The sequence below is a fragment of the Pleurodeles waltl genome, chromosome 4_2 (assembly GCF_031143425.1).
Source record: "Pleurodeles waltl isolate 20211129_DDA chromosome 4_2, aPleWal1.hap1.20221129, whole genome shotgun sequence".
NCBI lineage: Eukaryota > Metazoa > Chordata > Amphibia > Caudata > Salamandridae > Pleurodeles > Pleurodeles waltl.
Window position 1 is genome coordinate 850,364,286 of NC_090443.1, and position 15,237 is coordinate 850,379,522.

At 42.4% G+C, this 15,237-nt stretch overlaps 1 protein-coding gene across 10 annotated transcripts in view; it reads left to right on the forward strand.

The window, feature by feature from the left end:
* Positions 1–15,237, forward strand: part of DAB1 (DAB adaptor protein 1) — a 3,348,596-nt gene that overhangs the window by 2,591,677 nt on the left and 741,682 nt on the right. For 5 of the 10 annotated variants that reach the window (XM_069232582.1, XM_069232584.1, XM_069232589.1 and 2 more), the window contains exon 1: positions 5,655–5,841. The exons of 1 other annotated variant lie outside the window; for it this stretch is intronic. The gene's annotated coding sequence lies outside the window, so the exon portion shown is untranslated. Of the gene's footprint in view, positions 1–5,653; positions 5,842–15,237 lie in introns of those variants that run through there. 4 more of the 10 variants (XM_069232581.1, XM_069232583.1, XM_069232587.1 and 1 more) reach the window with 1 other exon arrangement.

The following is a 15,237-nucleotide window of genomic DNA, read 5'->3' on the forward strand; positions in this document are numbered from 1 at the left end:
GTAAGTCAATAAGGCATATGTAGTTCGCTTGTGACTCACGTTGCGGAACCCCGTTCACCCCTCAGGTACCCAAAGGTAATTGCCTTGCTGTGTAGAGCACTTCTGGGCACTCCGGTGCCCCTGTCACCTCTGTGATCGTTCCTGGCGCCACTGGTCCATTCTAGCCATCTGCACGTCGACCACACAGGTCCCCGGATCTTTGTAGGTCATCACCCCTCACCTTCTAGGTGCCAAATGGCATGAGGATAGGTTCCAGTGGCCATCCAGCACACCAATATCGCAGGGCAGGGGCTCAATTGCAAGCGTAGGGAGGAGGGCCAGCCCCCGCTGTTCGTATGCTCGCCCGGGGCACTCAACAAACTTCGCTCCCGCCGGGTGCGCTCCCACGTGGCCCGAGTCTCCCTTCGCGCAGCAGTACGACGCTCGGGTAGCGAAGAGCCCACAGGTAAGTGTAAACCCTCCTCTTCACCCCGTATCAGCCAGCTTCAGCGCCTCAGCTCCAAAGCATCTGCTTTCAGCACGTCTCGACAACCCATCTCGCCCCACCCTTTTCATGAGAGCCCCAGCTCCAAGGAAGGCCTCTGCGCACTCCCACGCGGCCCGGGTCTCCCTTCGTGCAGAAGCGTGATGCTCTGGTAGAGAAGAGCCCGCAGGTAAGTGCAAACCCTCCTCTTCACCCGGTATCAGCCAGCTTCAGTGCCTCAGCTTCCACAGCATCCGCTTTCAGCACGGCTCGACAACCCGTCTCGCCACGCCCTTTGCACGTGAGCCCCAAGTCTCGGCTCCAAGAAAGGCCCCTCGCGCCTCAGCGACTCCAGCCAACGTGCCACCCGCTCCTTACAGTGCCAGCCGCGCCTGGCACCTCCAGGGTGCCTCTGCTGCTGCCTACGCCGTGTGTCCTGTGTCATGGAGGCACCAAACAGGATATATGTACAGGCCCAAAGCGGAGCCTGAATTTAAGCGACCGCCGTGGCCGCCATCTTAACCACGCCCCTTGACATCTGTATGTTTAATGTTCAATATATACAGGGAAAGTGCCATTAAAGCTATTTTCTCTATAGCAGGGTGGGATACTCCATAGAAAGCATTGGAATATAATATTAAGCTTATTAAATGTTATCTCCACCTAGGAAAGAGCTTAACACAAATTTAATTTTTGCACTTTAAAAAATATTTTTTACAAGCCCCATGTAGTGTTGAAGTCTCACTTGTAATAAATAGTTTGGAAAGATGAATTTTAAAAAGTCACCTTTGCCCTGCCTGAAATCAGTGGAAGTTAAATCTCATTTTGCACTCTCTCTTCTGCCGGACAGCAATTGGGATTCCAATGGAGGTGAATGAGGTGTTAACCTTCTGCCAGAACAGGGCCGCTATTGTGCGCGGAGGGTTGCTATTGTGCCCCTGACAGAATCACCTGTTGGCTTGGCCCAAAGATTTGATTTACTTCAAAGAGGCCTACATTGTCACAAGCATATATACGTAACACCCAGGCCTGCAACCTTCTTTTGTCCCTCCAGTCAGAAGGGCCTCCATCATGATGGGCCTTTTGTTGGCATCACAATGTGAGATCCTGCTGGAGTGTCAAGATCTATTTGACAGGTCTGCTGCATTTTTCATATCACACTGGGGGCAGGTACTTTGAAGGAGAGAAACAGAATGGCAAACCAATGTGTGTGTATTCACTGTGCGGTAGCTGAAAGCTGAACTTTGTCCTACCAGATTTATGTCTATGAGTTTGTTGAGGCCACAGGGACTGCCTAAAACTTGTTTTAGTGTTAGATGTGGGAGGTCACTAGGATTACCAAAGTACACTGCCCCCTTAGCTTAGTGTGGCTGGAACTTTTGACCATGTTGAATGTCCCCAGTGTGGATAGAGTTAGCCTAGGGAACATTTACTCCATTGGTTAGGGTGTTTCCAGGGGTAATTCCCACCCAGTAGCTCTTGCCAGGCATGAACGTGGCATTTTCAGGCACCTATGTCAGAACACTCCTGGACTAGAGAAGATCAGAAGAGGCCTGAACCTGCTAAGACCAGATCAGAGCCTAGAAAACTGAACCTGCTCTTCCTCTTGTACCTTGGACAAAGAAGTGAACTGTAGTGGTCATACAACTGAACTCCTGTTGAAACTACAGGGACAAAACAAGCTAAAAGAGGCCTCTTCCTGCAACTACCCAGCTGCCCTGTGGCAACTGGATCAGGACTGGACCCTGGTGTTGGCCTCTTCTTGTCACCTGTGAATCTCTAGGTGCCTCACCTGAGGTCTAGAGGAGTAGGGGTGTGCTAAAGATGTGTACTCCTTTAGTGGATTGGCAAATAAAGGACTAGAGTCAGAAAGTAAAATCTTTGACAAAGATAAACTTTGTTAGTGGTGCCGATCCATGCTCCATTGCTGTCAGCACCAAAGTGCACCTAGGTCATATTTTACTGTGCCCAAAGACTGTCATGGGCACGTTTTGTTTCTTGGTGCTATTTATACTTAAAACTTTTAAAAAATGATATGTCTGGTTACCCTTATTGAATTTTTGTCATTTTGGTGTCATTTTGTTTACTAAATGTTACTCTAGTTTTATAATTCATCTTGAGATTTGTATTGTTTTAGATTTCAACTTTATATCTGTTTTAGTACTGCATAAATACTTTACCAATTGCCTCTAACTTAAGCCTGTCTGCTTTCTGCCATACTTACCAGGGACTCTGGCTCAGGTTTATTTAGTGGCTTTAATGGTTCACACTGACAAGGATTGTGGTTATTACGTGAAGTGTGTCCTTTCCTCCCTCAACTCATAACCTGATTTGTTACATGTCTTTACAGTGAGTAGCACCAAAAACCTATTTTCACTCTGACAGGCCCAACTGCCCTAGTTACAAAACCTGAGTATAGGTTAAAAAAGTAGTACTGTATCTCTGGAGAGAGACCTGCTAGGAAAATAATTATACAACTATTTTAATAGTTATTAAAAATCTGATTGAATGGTGTAGTCAGCTGTTTAATATTTACCTTTTCCCTGCCTTGAGTTCCTGGAGGGTAATTTGCATTAATTCTCCAGCTTCTTCCAGCCTGTACTTGGCCTGAATAGGGTATGAATGATGTGTGAAAATTCTCCTAGAAGCTACACATTAGGTCACTGCGGTTGGCAGGTTGGCCTGATGTGCAGGAATGACTCCTCTGAGCTCAGCAGAAGGTTGGAGACTGTACCCATCCTGTTTATTCCCTACTATCAAATACTGCTTGACAGGTTGGTTGAGCCACATGTATCAGTTTGGGCAAAGATCTTCTTCAGAAGACCATGGGAACATTATGATATTAGTACAGGGGAAACTGCCTGATTAGGGTGGTATTTTCACACCAGTTGGGATTCCGATTTGTTCACAAACACCTTATTGACGATGACTCGAAATTGCGGCGGCTACTAGGAAAAGAAAAGTGGGCGATGCGTAGGAAACCAGTGAAAGGATGGTTGAGGGGTTCTGTGACACCTCTACTTTCTTTTATATCCTTTAGTTCGAGATAGATTTTTATCCTACGCAATTCATTGTTTACAAGACACATAAATATAATTGGATGACACAGGAAAGAGTAATGCTTCTAGGTTTGGATAAGAAAAGAAGGGGAACTTTGTGAGTAATATCCCATCCTTTCAGTCTAGACAGATTCAAGTGTCCAGTTCGAGTCATCCATTTAGCTTATGGAACAAGCTCGGCATGCTCGATGGCAAGCGCAGTCAAGGGGTTGAGCAAAGAGTTACTGACCGCACTTAAAAAAAAAGCTTGTGAGGAAAGGTATTCTAGGTTTTTACTAAGTGCTAATTTGCAAATGTGCCGGTGCTCAAAGCACTCCTCTTAAACACGCTACTGCTGCACATAGATGCGGGGACACGGAATACTGAGGCAGCATAATCCTGTAACCATTTTGAGCCCCTTCAATCCATGTAAAGCCACTCCCTGCCACTTCAGCTCACTTTTGTAGCTTGCTGCTTTCTCCCATTGTGACGCTTTTTCGTTTTTCTCTTCCTCTGTCTTTCTCATATGTGTCTTTTGCTCGCAGCAAATGCTTGAGTCAGAAGAATAAGTGCCGGCCCTCAAAAATAAGTGTTGGTGCTCTGCACCGGAAACAACAACCACAAATTAAGAACTGTTTTTTACTGCGCACTTAGAACAATTTGTCACATCAGTAGCAAAAAAAAAAGGTGCAGAAAAATATTTGCATGTTCGCTATAGCATGTGGGTTGGACACATTAAAAAATACTATTGTGGCCGATATCTGCACCTTTGGCTATCCCATATAATTTCAGAACGTTGGTGAAGGTGATTGTAAATGCGACAGATGCGCCCTTGTGTAGGAGTCAATGAAAAATAAACTTGCCCTATACTGATATGCGTTTGTTTCACGTCATATTAACACTTTCGACTATAATGGGCACAGTGAAAAAAAATACAAATTAATTTTCATAATAAGCATTTCTTCCAGACAGCGCAATGCTGCTAGCTTTTCTTTTCCAATTTTTAGATAAACTATCCACTACATATTTTCTTAAGTTACACGTTGCAGTAAAAAGGGCTGCAGAATATTAAGTATCCTTGTCGACAGCCGGTCACACCTAAACCCTTACAGAGGCGCAACCAACATCAGAGGTGATTTACATATCAGGCAGATCATAAATGGGTTCATGGGGTGGATTTTAAAATGCATGAAGACATTATGTAGCTGATGTACTTCGGTGTGCACATGCACAGAAATATGCAGGAGGGGTTTCTTTCAGTAATAACGTGTTATTTCACACACAAACACACCCACCCACCCAGTCCCTGCCACCCTCACCCACCTCCTCCCCCCCCCCCCCACACACACACATACAGGCACTACGTACTTGACATGTTTACTAATAAAAAATAAAACTCAAGGGTACAACATTCACTAAATGTTTTCTGCCTGTGAAATAGGCACACGGTGATGCAGGTGTGTTACGCAATCTTGACATATCTACATGGACTGGTCGAATTAAATGGGAGGCATGCTGAAACCCCAGGATGTCTCCAACAGCTAATGCTTGTGCCCAGTATCTGAAGCGCCAAGAAGCTTTCTTTAGGGAGCGCTTCATACAATCTAGATGCAAAAGCATGGCGATGAACCTTTTTTGAGACAGTGGTCTATGGGAACCTTTCACTCCAAGAAGCATCCTTTACAGCAGACAGGCACTTAGGAGTTATAATCTGTATTTGTCCTTACATATGAGATAACCCCAATAACTGAGCAGACCACAGAAGCTCTTTGCTGATTCTTCAGAAAATTTGAAGCTGTGATAAAATCACGCATGCTGCACGCCACCAAACAGGAAACGCCTCATTTTCCCCCTGACCTTTCAGGGAACTCTTATGGGTCGAACCATGCACTTGGCAGAGGAAGGCACTTCTGTTGGACTTTGCAGTCTTAATGAAGATCATTTTTGGGGCACTCACTTGCATATCAGAGTCACTGCCTGTCATGATGACGGCCTAGGCTTATGAGAGGCAGGGTGGCTCCCCCACCCACCCGTGGTGAGATACGACCTGCCAGGCATGCCCACGAGCACAAAGGGCTTTAAATCCTCAGAGTGCAGCCTCTTGGGAAGAGAAGGAGGAGGAGGTGATGTGCGCCTGGCTCCGCCCCCTTCCCATTTCAAACCCCGGCGTAGGAGAGCGAAAGTACAGCGCTGACTGGGAAGGCACCAGCATGCTGTCACGGAGACCGCTCAGCTGCTTGGCAGCGGGGAGCCCCAGAGCACGATGCGCTTTTACGCGATGGACAAGCTGAGCTGCCAAGATGTGGAGGCTTTTTTATTACATTTTTTGGGTCTTTGAAGGTAAGTGCTGTTGCATTTTTCTCTTTTTATTTTTCGTTGCTGTTGTCATTCCATTTGCCCCCCGTTCCCATCACCGTCAACACATGCCTATGCTAATGGAAATGCATCCACTCCATTTCAGTGACGTGACCTCATTATGCAGCTACATTGGGAAAAATGCAAGGAACCTGCTCGCTGTCACAATTGTAAGCCGTGTCTGCTCCTGGTGGCGAAGGGGGAGGATGTGTCTCAGGGATGCATCTTGGCTGATGTGGAGAGGCTGCGTGTGCTGCGTTGCTGTGGAGCCGGTGTGGGCGCTGATGCCAGGGACGGGAAAGAAGCAGGGAGAAGGGCTCGTTACCGCGGCTGCTTCCCTCTCCCTCCCCCTCCTTCATCACACCACCAGCCCCTCGCTCCACTGCGTCCCCGCAAGAGAGAATCGTTTCCATTCACAGGGCGCTCTGGCAACCGTTTGTCAGGAACAAAATCATTCTGTTCCTCGGTGCTCTCTCAGCCGAGCTAACTTCTGGGGGCGCGGAGAGGTGCGAAAAGCCCTGTCCAGTGTTTGGAAATACAAGCGCAGGGATAAGAGCTCCCGGGAGGGAACGGAGCGAGACCACAGGTGTGAATGGAATCCAAACACTGTGAATTTTAGTTTGACTTGTGACATGAAGCTAGGAAATAATTCGTGCCTTTCCCCGTGCAGCCAGGCAGGTGTGCGTTCCCTGCCATGTGCCTTTAGTTTGTCTGGGATTATAGCATGGACGCCTGCTCTGAATTCAGCAGGGCGCTGCAAGATCATTAATATGGGCAGTGCATCCGAAGCAGTTCACGGGCTCGCTTGTAGTACAGTGCTGTGTTTCTATTGTATTTGCATCCGCCGCTTTGCCCTGTGCTGCCTGGGATTAAGAGATGATCTTAACAGATGCTGTTGCGTTATTTTGTTATATGCCTGTTTGTTGGCAGGCAAATGTTATGAGGCGTTTTTCTAGGTCAAGCTGTTTAAAGCATACATTGATGCTTTTTAATTCAGATGCATCTGCAAAGTTCGCTCATTTAACATAAAGCATGCATTTCTTAATATTGGGAAATCACGGAAGCAATGCAAGTCTATAAGGAACTGCAGCATGTCCTCATTACAGAAGATACGTTCTGTTTCCTCGGTCACGTGATTCCTGTAGGATTATGAATGCACTTAACATGCACACACACACTCGCTCCCTCATGTGCTTAATACGGAAATAGTGGAACGCAGCGGAGGCTTATAGAGCGGTGTCCCAGGCTACGTGAAAAGGACGTGTGAGAGGGCACGTCTGGATGTGAGGTTTATGACTGAACTCAATGTGAGCAGCGCCTATGTATCGCCTCAACGACAATCTTAAACTCAATGCTTGCGCCTGAACTCAAATGTATACGAAAATGTAGAAATCTGTCTGGCACATACATTCACAATATACATATGATTGGTTGTGTTGTTGACCTTTTTGTTAAACCCGCACCTGTTATATTAATGTGTGGCTGTATCACCCTGCTTTCTAGCCCTACTGTAAATGTTAAGGAACAAGCCTGTGACGCAAGAGAGAAGCTGTGGTGTAATTAGTGGTAGTGGCCACTAGGGTGCCTGGTATTGCCACAGGTACGTCGTGGGCCTATTCACGATGACATTTCCAGACTATAGAAAGTAGTAACCCTTGTAGTGCTGGTGGATTAACCCCTGCATGCCTTTGTGAATTGGTCTCAAAACATGTACAATTGAAATATGGAAATATTCGTAAACAGTTGGTACAAGTAGAAAGACCTTAGGCCTCTTTGCACTTTTACTAATAAGAAGTTCAACGTTTCATGGCCGACACACAGTCAGGAAAGAGTACAATGAGTACTCATGCAGTACTAATTCCTGTACTCATTAATGCTTTCATTAATCTGCCTCTTTATGTCTTAACACCAGTTAGTTCATAAAGGTATTGGGAACGCAGTGCCAGAATTTTGTGCATCATCTATTCGTTGCTCCACATTCGCAAGTGATCGTTTTGTTTCTTCGTGTGTATAGCTGGTTTAATTGACTTCTGACACACACCTTCCCGGTGCCCAGTGCTGTTAAATTAATCTCTGCCACCTTCATTGCTAGTTAGTGGGGCTTTGTAACGCGGGAAACCTTTTCCCTTTTCTGGATGTTTAGCCCACAGCACTCTGCATTCCGGCTCTTGAAGGCTTGCGGTTAAAATGTTATCTCTGAACTCAAAATCCCTCCGTGCTAAATTGGTGTTGGCTAAAATGGAGTAGGGCCCTTGGCAGCTGTGTGTGTTATGGGCCTGTTTATGACAAGCTGAATGTCTATATGAAGCTATAGGCGAGATTGTGTGTGACCTGCAAATTTGGGACACAATTCTCTGGCCTCCACAAGCATATACGTTTGGCAGTTTATATATGTGGGAACTGTAACGCCTTCAACAATTGTTCTAAATATTTCTGTGGAGATAAAACTAGAGCTCCAAAATATCATTAGAGGAAAGCATCACATCCATTAGAATTAAGCTGTAAAGCACCACGGACATTATAGCGTACTTTACTGTGCTTAGCGTCAAGTACGTGTTTGACAGATCCAATTTTTATTTCTTTTCAAGTGTTTAAGGTGAATTATATTATGCAGTGAAATTCTGTTTTGCTTCGTGCTATTTCATAAGTTAACGTGATTACCGACATGGCCATAGAAACCATCAGGTCATACCTCATTTTAGATGTATTTAAAACAGGTGAAATTGATCTAGATTGGTGAGCGTGGCTACAAATCCACGTGTCTCTGGTCTTGCTGTTTCTCATTCCATGTGATAGCTGTAATGACACTCCTCACAGCTGTACCCGTGCTGATTATTATTACACGCTTATCAATAGCCATGTCACCAGTTCATCTCTTATACTTCCTGCTGAAATAATCAACTATATTTCATTCTTTTACTGGATTACTAAGAAAATACCACAAATATTAACATTTTAAATATATAGCTTCATGATTAACTCGCTCAATAATTCAGTCAATAAACTCACTCACATGTCACTTGCCCCAAAAATCTCGCTTGGTGACTCGAACCTCTTCACTCATTCATTCCCTTGATTACATTATTAAAAGTAAAAACAGACGTTTTGAAAGACACAGAGTGCTGCCAGATTACCCCTACTGCTAATGAGACAGCCTAGAAAATCACATACATATTCTTAAAAAATGCGACGTGATCATATGTCTTGGAGTTACTAATCTACTTGAAGTGGAGTACGGAAGTGCTGCTAAAGCACACCGGGGATGGCAATACACTAGATACATAAAAACAGATGTCGGGAAGAGCAAGTTAGAGGGATATGTGTAGATTGCCAGAACACCGGGTACTTCTTTTAGAAATTCACGACTTGTAACTCCCCCAGAGCTCGTGCATATGATCCTCATGGCTGGAACTGGAGGGTGGATTACACACAACATTAAAATATAGAGAGGTCAGCAGCGAATCGGCATGTAGGTAGAGTGGGGGGAGCAAATGTGGTGTTGGTGGGTGCATGCATGCATGCTAGGCCAGTGGGGTTAATAAAAAAAAAAAACACTCACCTTGCTTGCTGCATGAGGTTCGACGTCATCCTCGCTCCAGTCTCTCTCTGGCTCCAGTAAATTCCCTGAAACAATCCTGAAGAAGCACCAGGATTGGAGGGAGTGACCTCTCTCAGCGCTCACAAGAGCACTGGAGGCCTGGGCTTTCTCTAACCCATTTTTCTTAAGACAGCTTGGTTAGAGAAGTTTAAAGTGCGCTTGTCTGGCTGGCCGTCGCAAGACCGCTGGTCAAAATGACATGCACACTTTAAACTGAAGTGCACAGCATACTGCTGCCACTCAGCAGCAGTGGCCCTGCCCCATCCCGGACATTCAGGATGGGAGGATGTAAAACAGAATGGTAATAAATGAACGTTATCACCATTTTAGTTTTCATCCCTGGGGGGCATTTTAGGTAGAGGGGTGATGCTTTTCTGCCCTAAAGGAGAAACCACCCCTGAGAGAGGTACCTTATAATTAGGTGTATTTTTAACCTCAAGCTCATAGTAAGATCAGAGCCATGTTGCCTATTGTAAGAAAGTTGGCTATGGATCGAAAAGGGTGGAAGAATCACTTCAAACAATAAACACAATCCTTATTGGTAAACCACAAAAGTCACCAAATTAACCATTCTTTAACCATTTGGTAGCTTGGCACAAAGTAGTTAAGCTTAACATAGAGGCAATATGTAAAGTATTTATGCCAGAGTCAAAAAGTAAAAAAGTGAAAGCACAGCACAAGAAAAATCCCAAACCAATTTTGAAAAATAGAATAATTTTTAATAAATGAAATAACAGAAGAATGACTAAACTCCACTCAGTAGAACAGAGATATGCGTTTTAAAATTTTTAGATAAAAAGAGTATAAAGAAGCACAAAGTGCCACTCACACTTTTCTGGAATTCCCTGACTCACACCCAAAACTGGTTCTGGTCAGTTTTTCTGCTTTCCTTGTTCTTGGCTCCATACTGACCAGGATGACAAAGGCATGGGCAGGCCTGGTGTCAGGTTCCTTTTCCTGTGCTGTAGGCAGGATCCTTTAAAGTGTAATCAAGGTGGATCACACCTCCTCCCCAATCATCCAGTCAGGAAGACTCTTTCACCTTATACCTTTATCTCAGTATCTCATAGCAATACACAATCTACAACAGGAGAGACATTCAGAGTCATGTGACCCAGGGTGCTGGCAGAAAGGCACAGTTGGTTTAAGCAGACTAATGCCAACTTCCTAATAGTGGTATTTTCACAATGGCAACTTAAAATCAGACTTTACACTCAAAGAGGATTATAACAACAGTATATCCCTATCTGGTCCAGAATTGAAATTAGGATTTACTAAATGTCATAAAACAACCCAGTGTTTGTCTATGTGAGCGATAGTCTTACTATATTGAAAAAGGACTTTAGGTGTTTTTCACTGTCAGGGCTGGTAAAACTTGAAGTCACATGTTTTTCTTTTTAAAATACAATGCACCCTGTACTATGGACCTTTAAGGCCTACCATAGTGTTAACTTATAGTTATTTAAAAGGAAGGTTTAGGACTGGAAAAAGGCTTATATTGACAGGTTAAAATGTCAATATGAAACTGCACTGTAGGCTGCAGTAGCAGGCCTGAGACTTTAGTGGGTGGTACAATTAGAGCTACAGACCACTAGTAAAATTTAATTTAAGGCCCTGAGTACACGTAGCACTTGTGACTTATAAGTAAATTAAATGTTCCAATCATATGTCAGCCGATTTTACCATGTTTTCAAGGGAGAGCACATGCTCTTTACCACTGGTTGGCAGGGGAGAAAGTACACAGAGTCCTAAAAGTCGGCAGAAATGGGCTCACATATGGAGGTAAAGATCTAGGGTGACTCTGCCTGAAGGACCAGGTCCAACATCTATGATGTCACTCAAAACTGCTTGGTGAAAAATACAATTGCTTTTTGAAGATTAGCATTTATGCTTCCTGTACGCAGCCAATATCAATAATACAATATTGAAAATCTAGTTATTCCCCACTCTCACACCACGGCAATAAAACACCAAACTGTTATTTCACATCTGTGTTGTCACAATTGTCCCAGAGAGCAACCATTTATCCAGGTGCTGTCTCTAAATGTTACAGAGGCCTCATTAGGTATACAAGAAAAGGACACAGCCACACAAAAGCAAATACATGTTCTCAAAATAATATCCAAGAGAAGGGAAAATGCAACTTTGTTCTGATTAAAAAACACCACACTGTTCCAAAAGAAAAGTGATTTAAACTGTACACATACACAAAATATTAAAAAAAAACCCTGTTGCAATTTATTATTAGTTAATAGCTACAGGGCTACAGTTAATAGCAATTGATATTAAGCATTTTCCTTAATTTGCAAGCTTTAACTATGCTTCTGGTAATGTTTATGCATAACAAAATTTGGATGAGTATCTATCAAAAAGAGTAATGGTTTCTAAATGACTTTGCTGGCAACTCAGACTTCTCTCTCATTGTATATGATGGTACTAGGATTTCCCTGGGTAGGATATAGCATCTATAGTTCAGTATTATCCTTTCCCAGGTAAAGGAAGTGCCTATATCAGGATTTATTAGTCCTTGCTTTTCATCTGAATCATCTTATTCTTTCTACCTGACAATCATTGTACAATAGTTCACTCATTGAATTCCAGCACAAACACATTACTTGACTTTTCTAGATGATCTTTCTTTACAATTCACTTAAAACTTTCGAATGTACAAGAATGATGTAGCTTGTTTTATTGTGATAAATCTGACCACACCAGTCCCAATTTAAAAAGCTCTAATTATGTCCTGGCCAGAATAAGAATATACCATGCATTCTTGTCACTGGTACATCAAGGACCTGATTCCCAAAGCTACATTTAATCCTGTACATCTACTTACATGTATATCTCCTATATATCTAGGTGCAACTCTCAACTTTTTTTGCCATTGACCACTTCTGAGTAGAGATTTAATTTTAGATGAAAAATTACATGCTTTCACTCTCTCAGCTGATAGTGTGGAGCTGCCTATTACTGAATTTACAAGTTCAATGTTACTACAACTAACTTTCATCTGCTGTTGCAGATTTCTGGCACTGAAGTGAAAGTCTTCCTATGGTAAGGTATATGGAAATTTAATAAGCATTATTTATAAAAAATATATTTAGTATAAAATGTAAATGAAATTCAACAATTCAAAACAATTCAACCAAGACACAACATAGCCATTATACATGTGATGAGCAATTCATATGGGGTCAAGGTGTGACAGTCGATGATGTTTCGATCCCTTTAGCAATACTAGGATCATCATCAGGACTAAAATAAAAATAAGCTTGAGTGCACTGAACATGTAAGGGAAAATAAATTAATACAGACTGACAATGAGCAGTAAAAAGTTCAAAAAGCGCTGCTACCATAGTAGATGGACACGACCAATAAACTTAATAGAAGAACAGAGGTGAAAATAACACTGTCATGGCAACCCACGTGGAGAATAGAGATTGGGAAATGCTGATGTTAACAGGCTGGGTGTTCAGAGAAAATGGCAGCTGAAATGTGCTCCATGAATAGATGCATTTAAACATATTTTAACATTACCAAAGCTGTAGGGTCTTTACACATGTATTTTGTGAATTGCAATAGTCTTACTCTTTTGTGGGTGTATGTTTTGTGTTAGAATGTCCCTGCTAAAACCATTTTCAGTTTTTCATTTGTGAATAATGACTTGTCATTTGCCCACCACTTCTTCTGGTCCCCCCTACCTTTACTACAAATTATACCCAAACAAAATATATTAGAGGCAGAAACGTCCATCTTCACTGCTAGGTTTGTGAATTGTTTTCTGTAGTAAATAGTACTATTGTAGTATTGCTTTATATACTACAAAATGCAGTACGTGAATGACGACCAAGCTCTCCTTAGCAAGAGCAAATATTTGATTAAAAACTGAGGGTAAAAAGCAATGAGAAATAAGAAAAAACGGGGTTGCTTATTTATAGCTTTTAATTATCAAAGTAAGGTGTCAGTATTTTTGAGAGATCTCCAAAACTCAAACTCAAAACTGATACCTTTGTCCAAGTTCTCCTTTGTATACATGATTCCACTCTGTTCTTCCTAATTAGAATCCTGTCTCGACTGCTGAGAGGCATTCGCAAATTTGACTGCATATACAGCATTTGACTATTTGACTGCATATTCAGCATTTTACTATTTGTCTGCCTTAAATCTGACAAAAACACACGAACAAAAAAGGATGATGTTGGTGAAACCTCTATCTTCTATAATAAAAGTGAAGAAAACTGGAAATATTACAGTCAAAACCCTGTAAATTGCTTGACCATAGTGCTACCCAACACCACTCCAGCAAATTGAACCATACATGAACTAGGATTGAAAGCAGCATAAATGTAGGCCTTACAGAGATGATAACGTGTCTGCAACATAGGGCTACTTATACATAACTGGTAATACCTTTCACTTTCAGCATAATTCCTTTCAAGTCAAGTCAAATTAAGCTTTATTCTATGTTGTATATAAAATCATAAAAGCATGCACAATGATAGGTTAAAATAATTTAAGAACTGACTCATGATAGCTTTCTCTAGTCTCTATGAGTCACAATAAAAATTGTATAACAAAACACTCTTAAAAACATGCCTATTAGATCTGTATAGTCTTTCTCTGTTTAATTACAGCCCATAAATATTTCGACATCATGTTGCATGTGAAAACAGAAAGCAAGGATTGTAAAAACAGATATTTCATCTGACATTGTGCAAAGTTCAAATATCTCAGCAATGGTAACATCAAGTGTTTCCTCTGTGCATTGTAATACTTACAAAATAAGACACTATGGAATGTGCTTTGGTTCGATACGTTATCACAAGGATAGTTGTCTAGAGTTGGGGACCAATCGGTAATCTCGGGGAGACTCGTCAAATGATGAAATATCTCCAATTCACCTGTTTTAGATAAAGTTGCATATGGTATGTTGCTAACATCATTTATTTTTTAGGCACGGTTGGTTTTAACAGCTCAGGAGACAATCTTACTTCCTCAAGTACGGTCAAACAACCATTTCATTTTTTACTTTCTTTCTTGTGACCTGCTCCGTAGTTTCTGGTTGATCAAAAAAACTCTGGGTGCCCCAGATCACCTTTAAATTTTTAATATATTTTATCCACAGAATATGTAACATGAAGGTAGATTTGAGACAGTTCTTTATTATCTCATGGTTAAGCCCTGTATGCTCAGAAGTCCAGATCTTGTGCCACAATAATACTGGTAGTATCATAACAATATCAGAGTTAAAGATAATCATAACACTGCCTTAAAACCTTACGAAGAGCTGCTAGATGGTAGTAAAGAATATATCTTAAGAATGCATTTTCTACCAATTGCAGGGCATGGCTGTTTGTATGTTCACACAAACCTGCCCCATAAAGTGCTTTGGACAAACACTTTGCCTTATAAATGGCCAACAATTCCATAGGAGGCTTCTTCCCAAGTTTCTGCGCAAAGTTACACAAGGACATGGTTAATTTCTGAAAGTGTAGCTTCCTTGTGGATATGGCTTGTGCTCACAAACCCTTTTGATCGAACACAATACCCCAATACAAGAACGTTTTAGTGTTACAGATCTTAGTACCATCAATCATCAACTCTTGGGACTTCGAGATTATTTTCCTTCACCTGACTAGCAGAACCTAGTTCCACCATATAGGAGGCAAAATGGGTCAACAACTGCTGTGCACCCACAGGCGTGTGGGTCATGAGCACAGCATAGAGGAGGCTGGGGATCAGTCAATGTCCAATCTGAGGAAGATCTTCCTCCTTCCCAAACT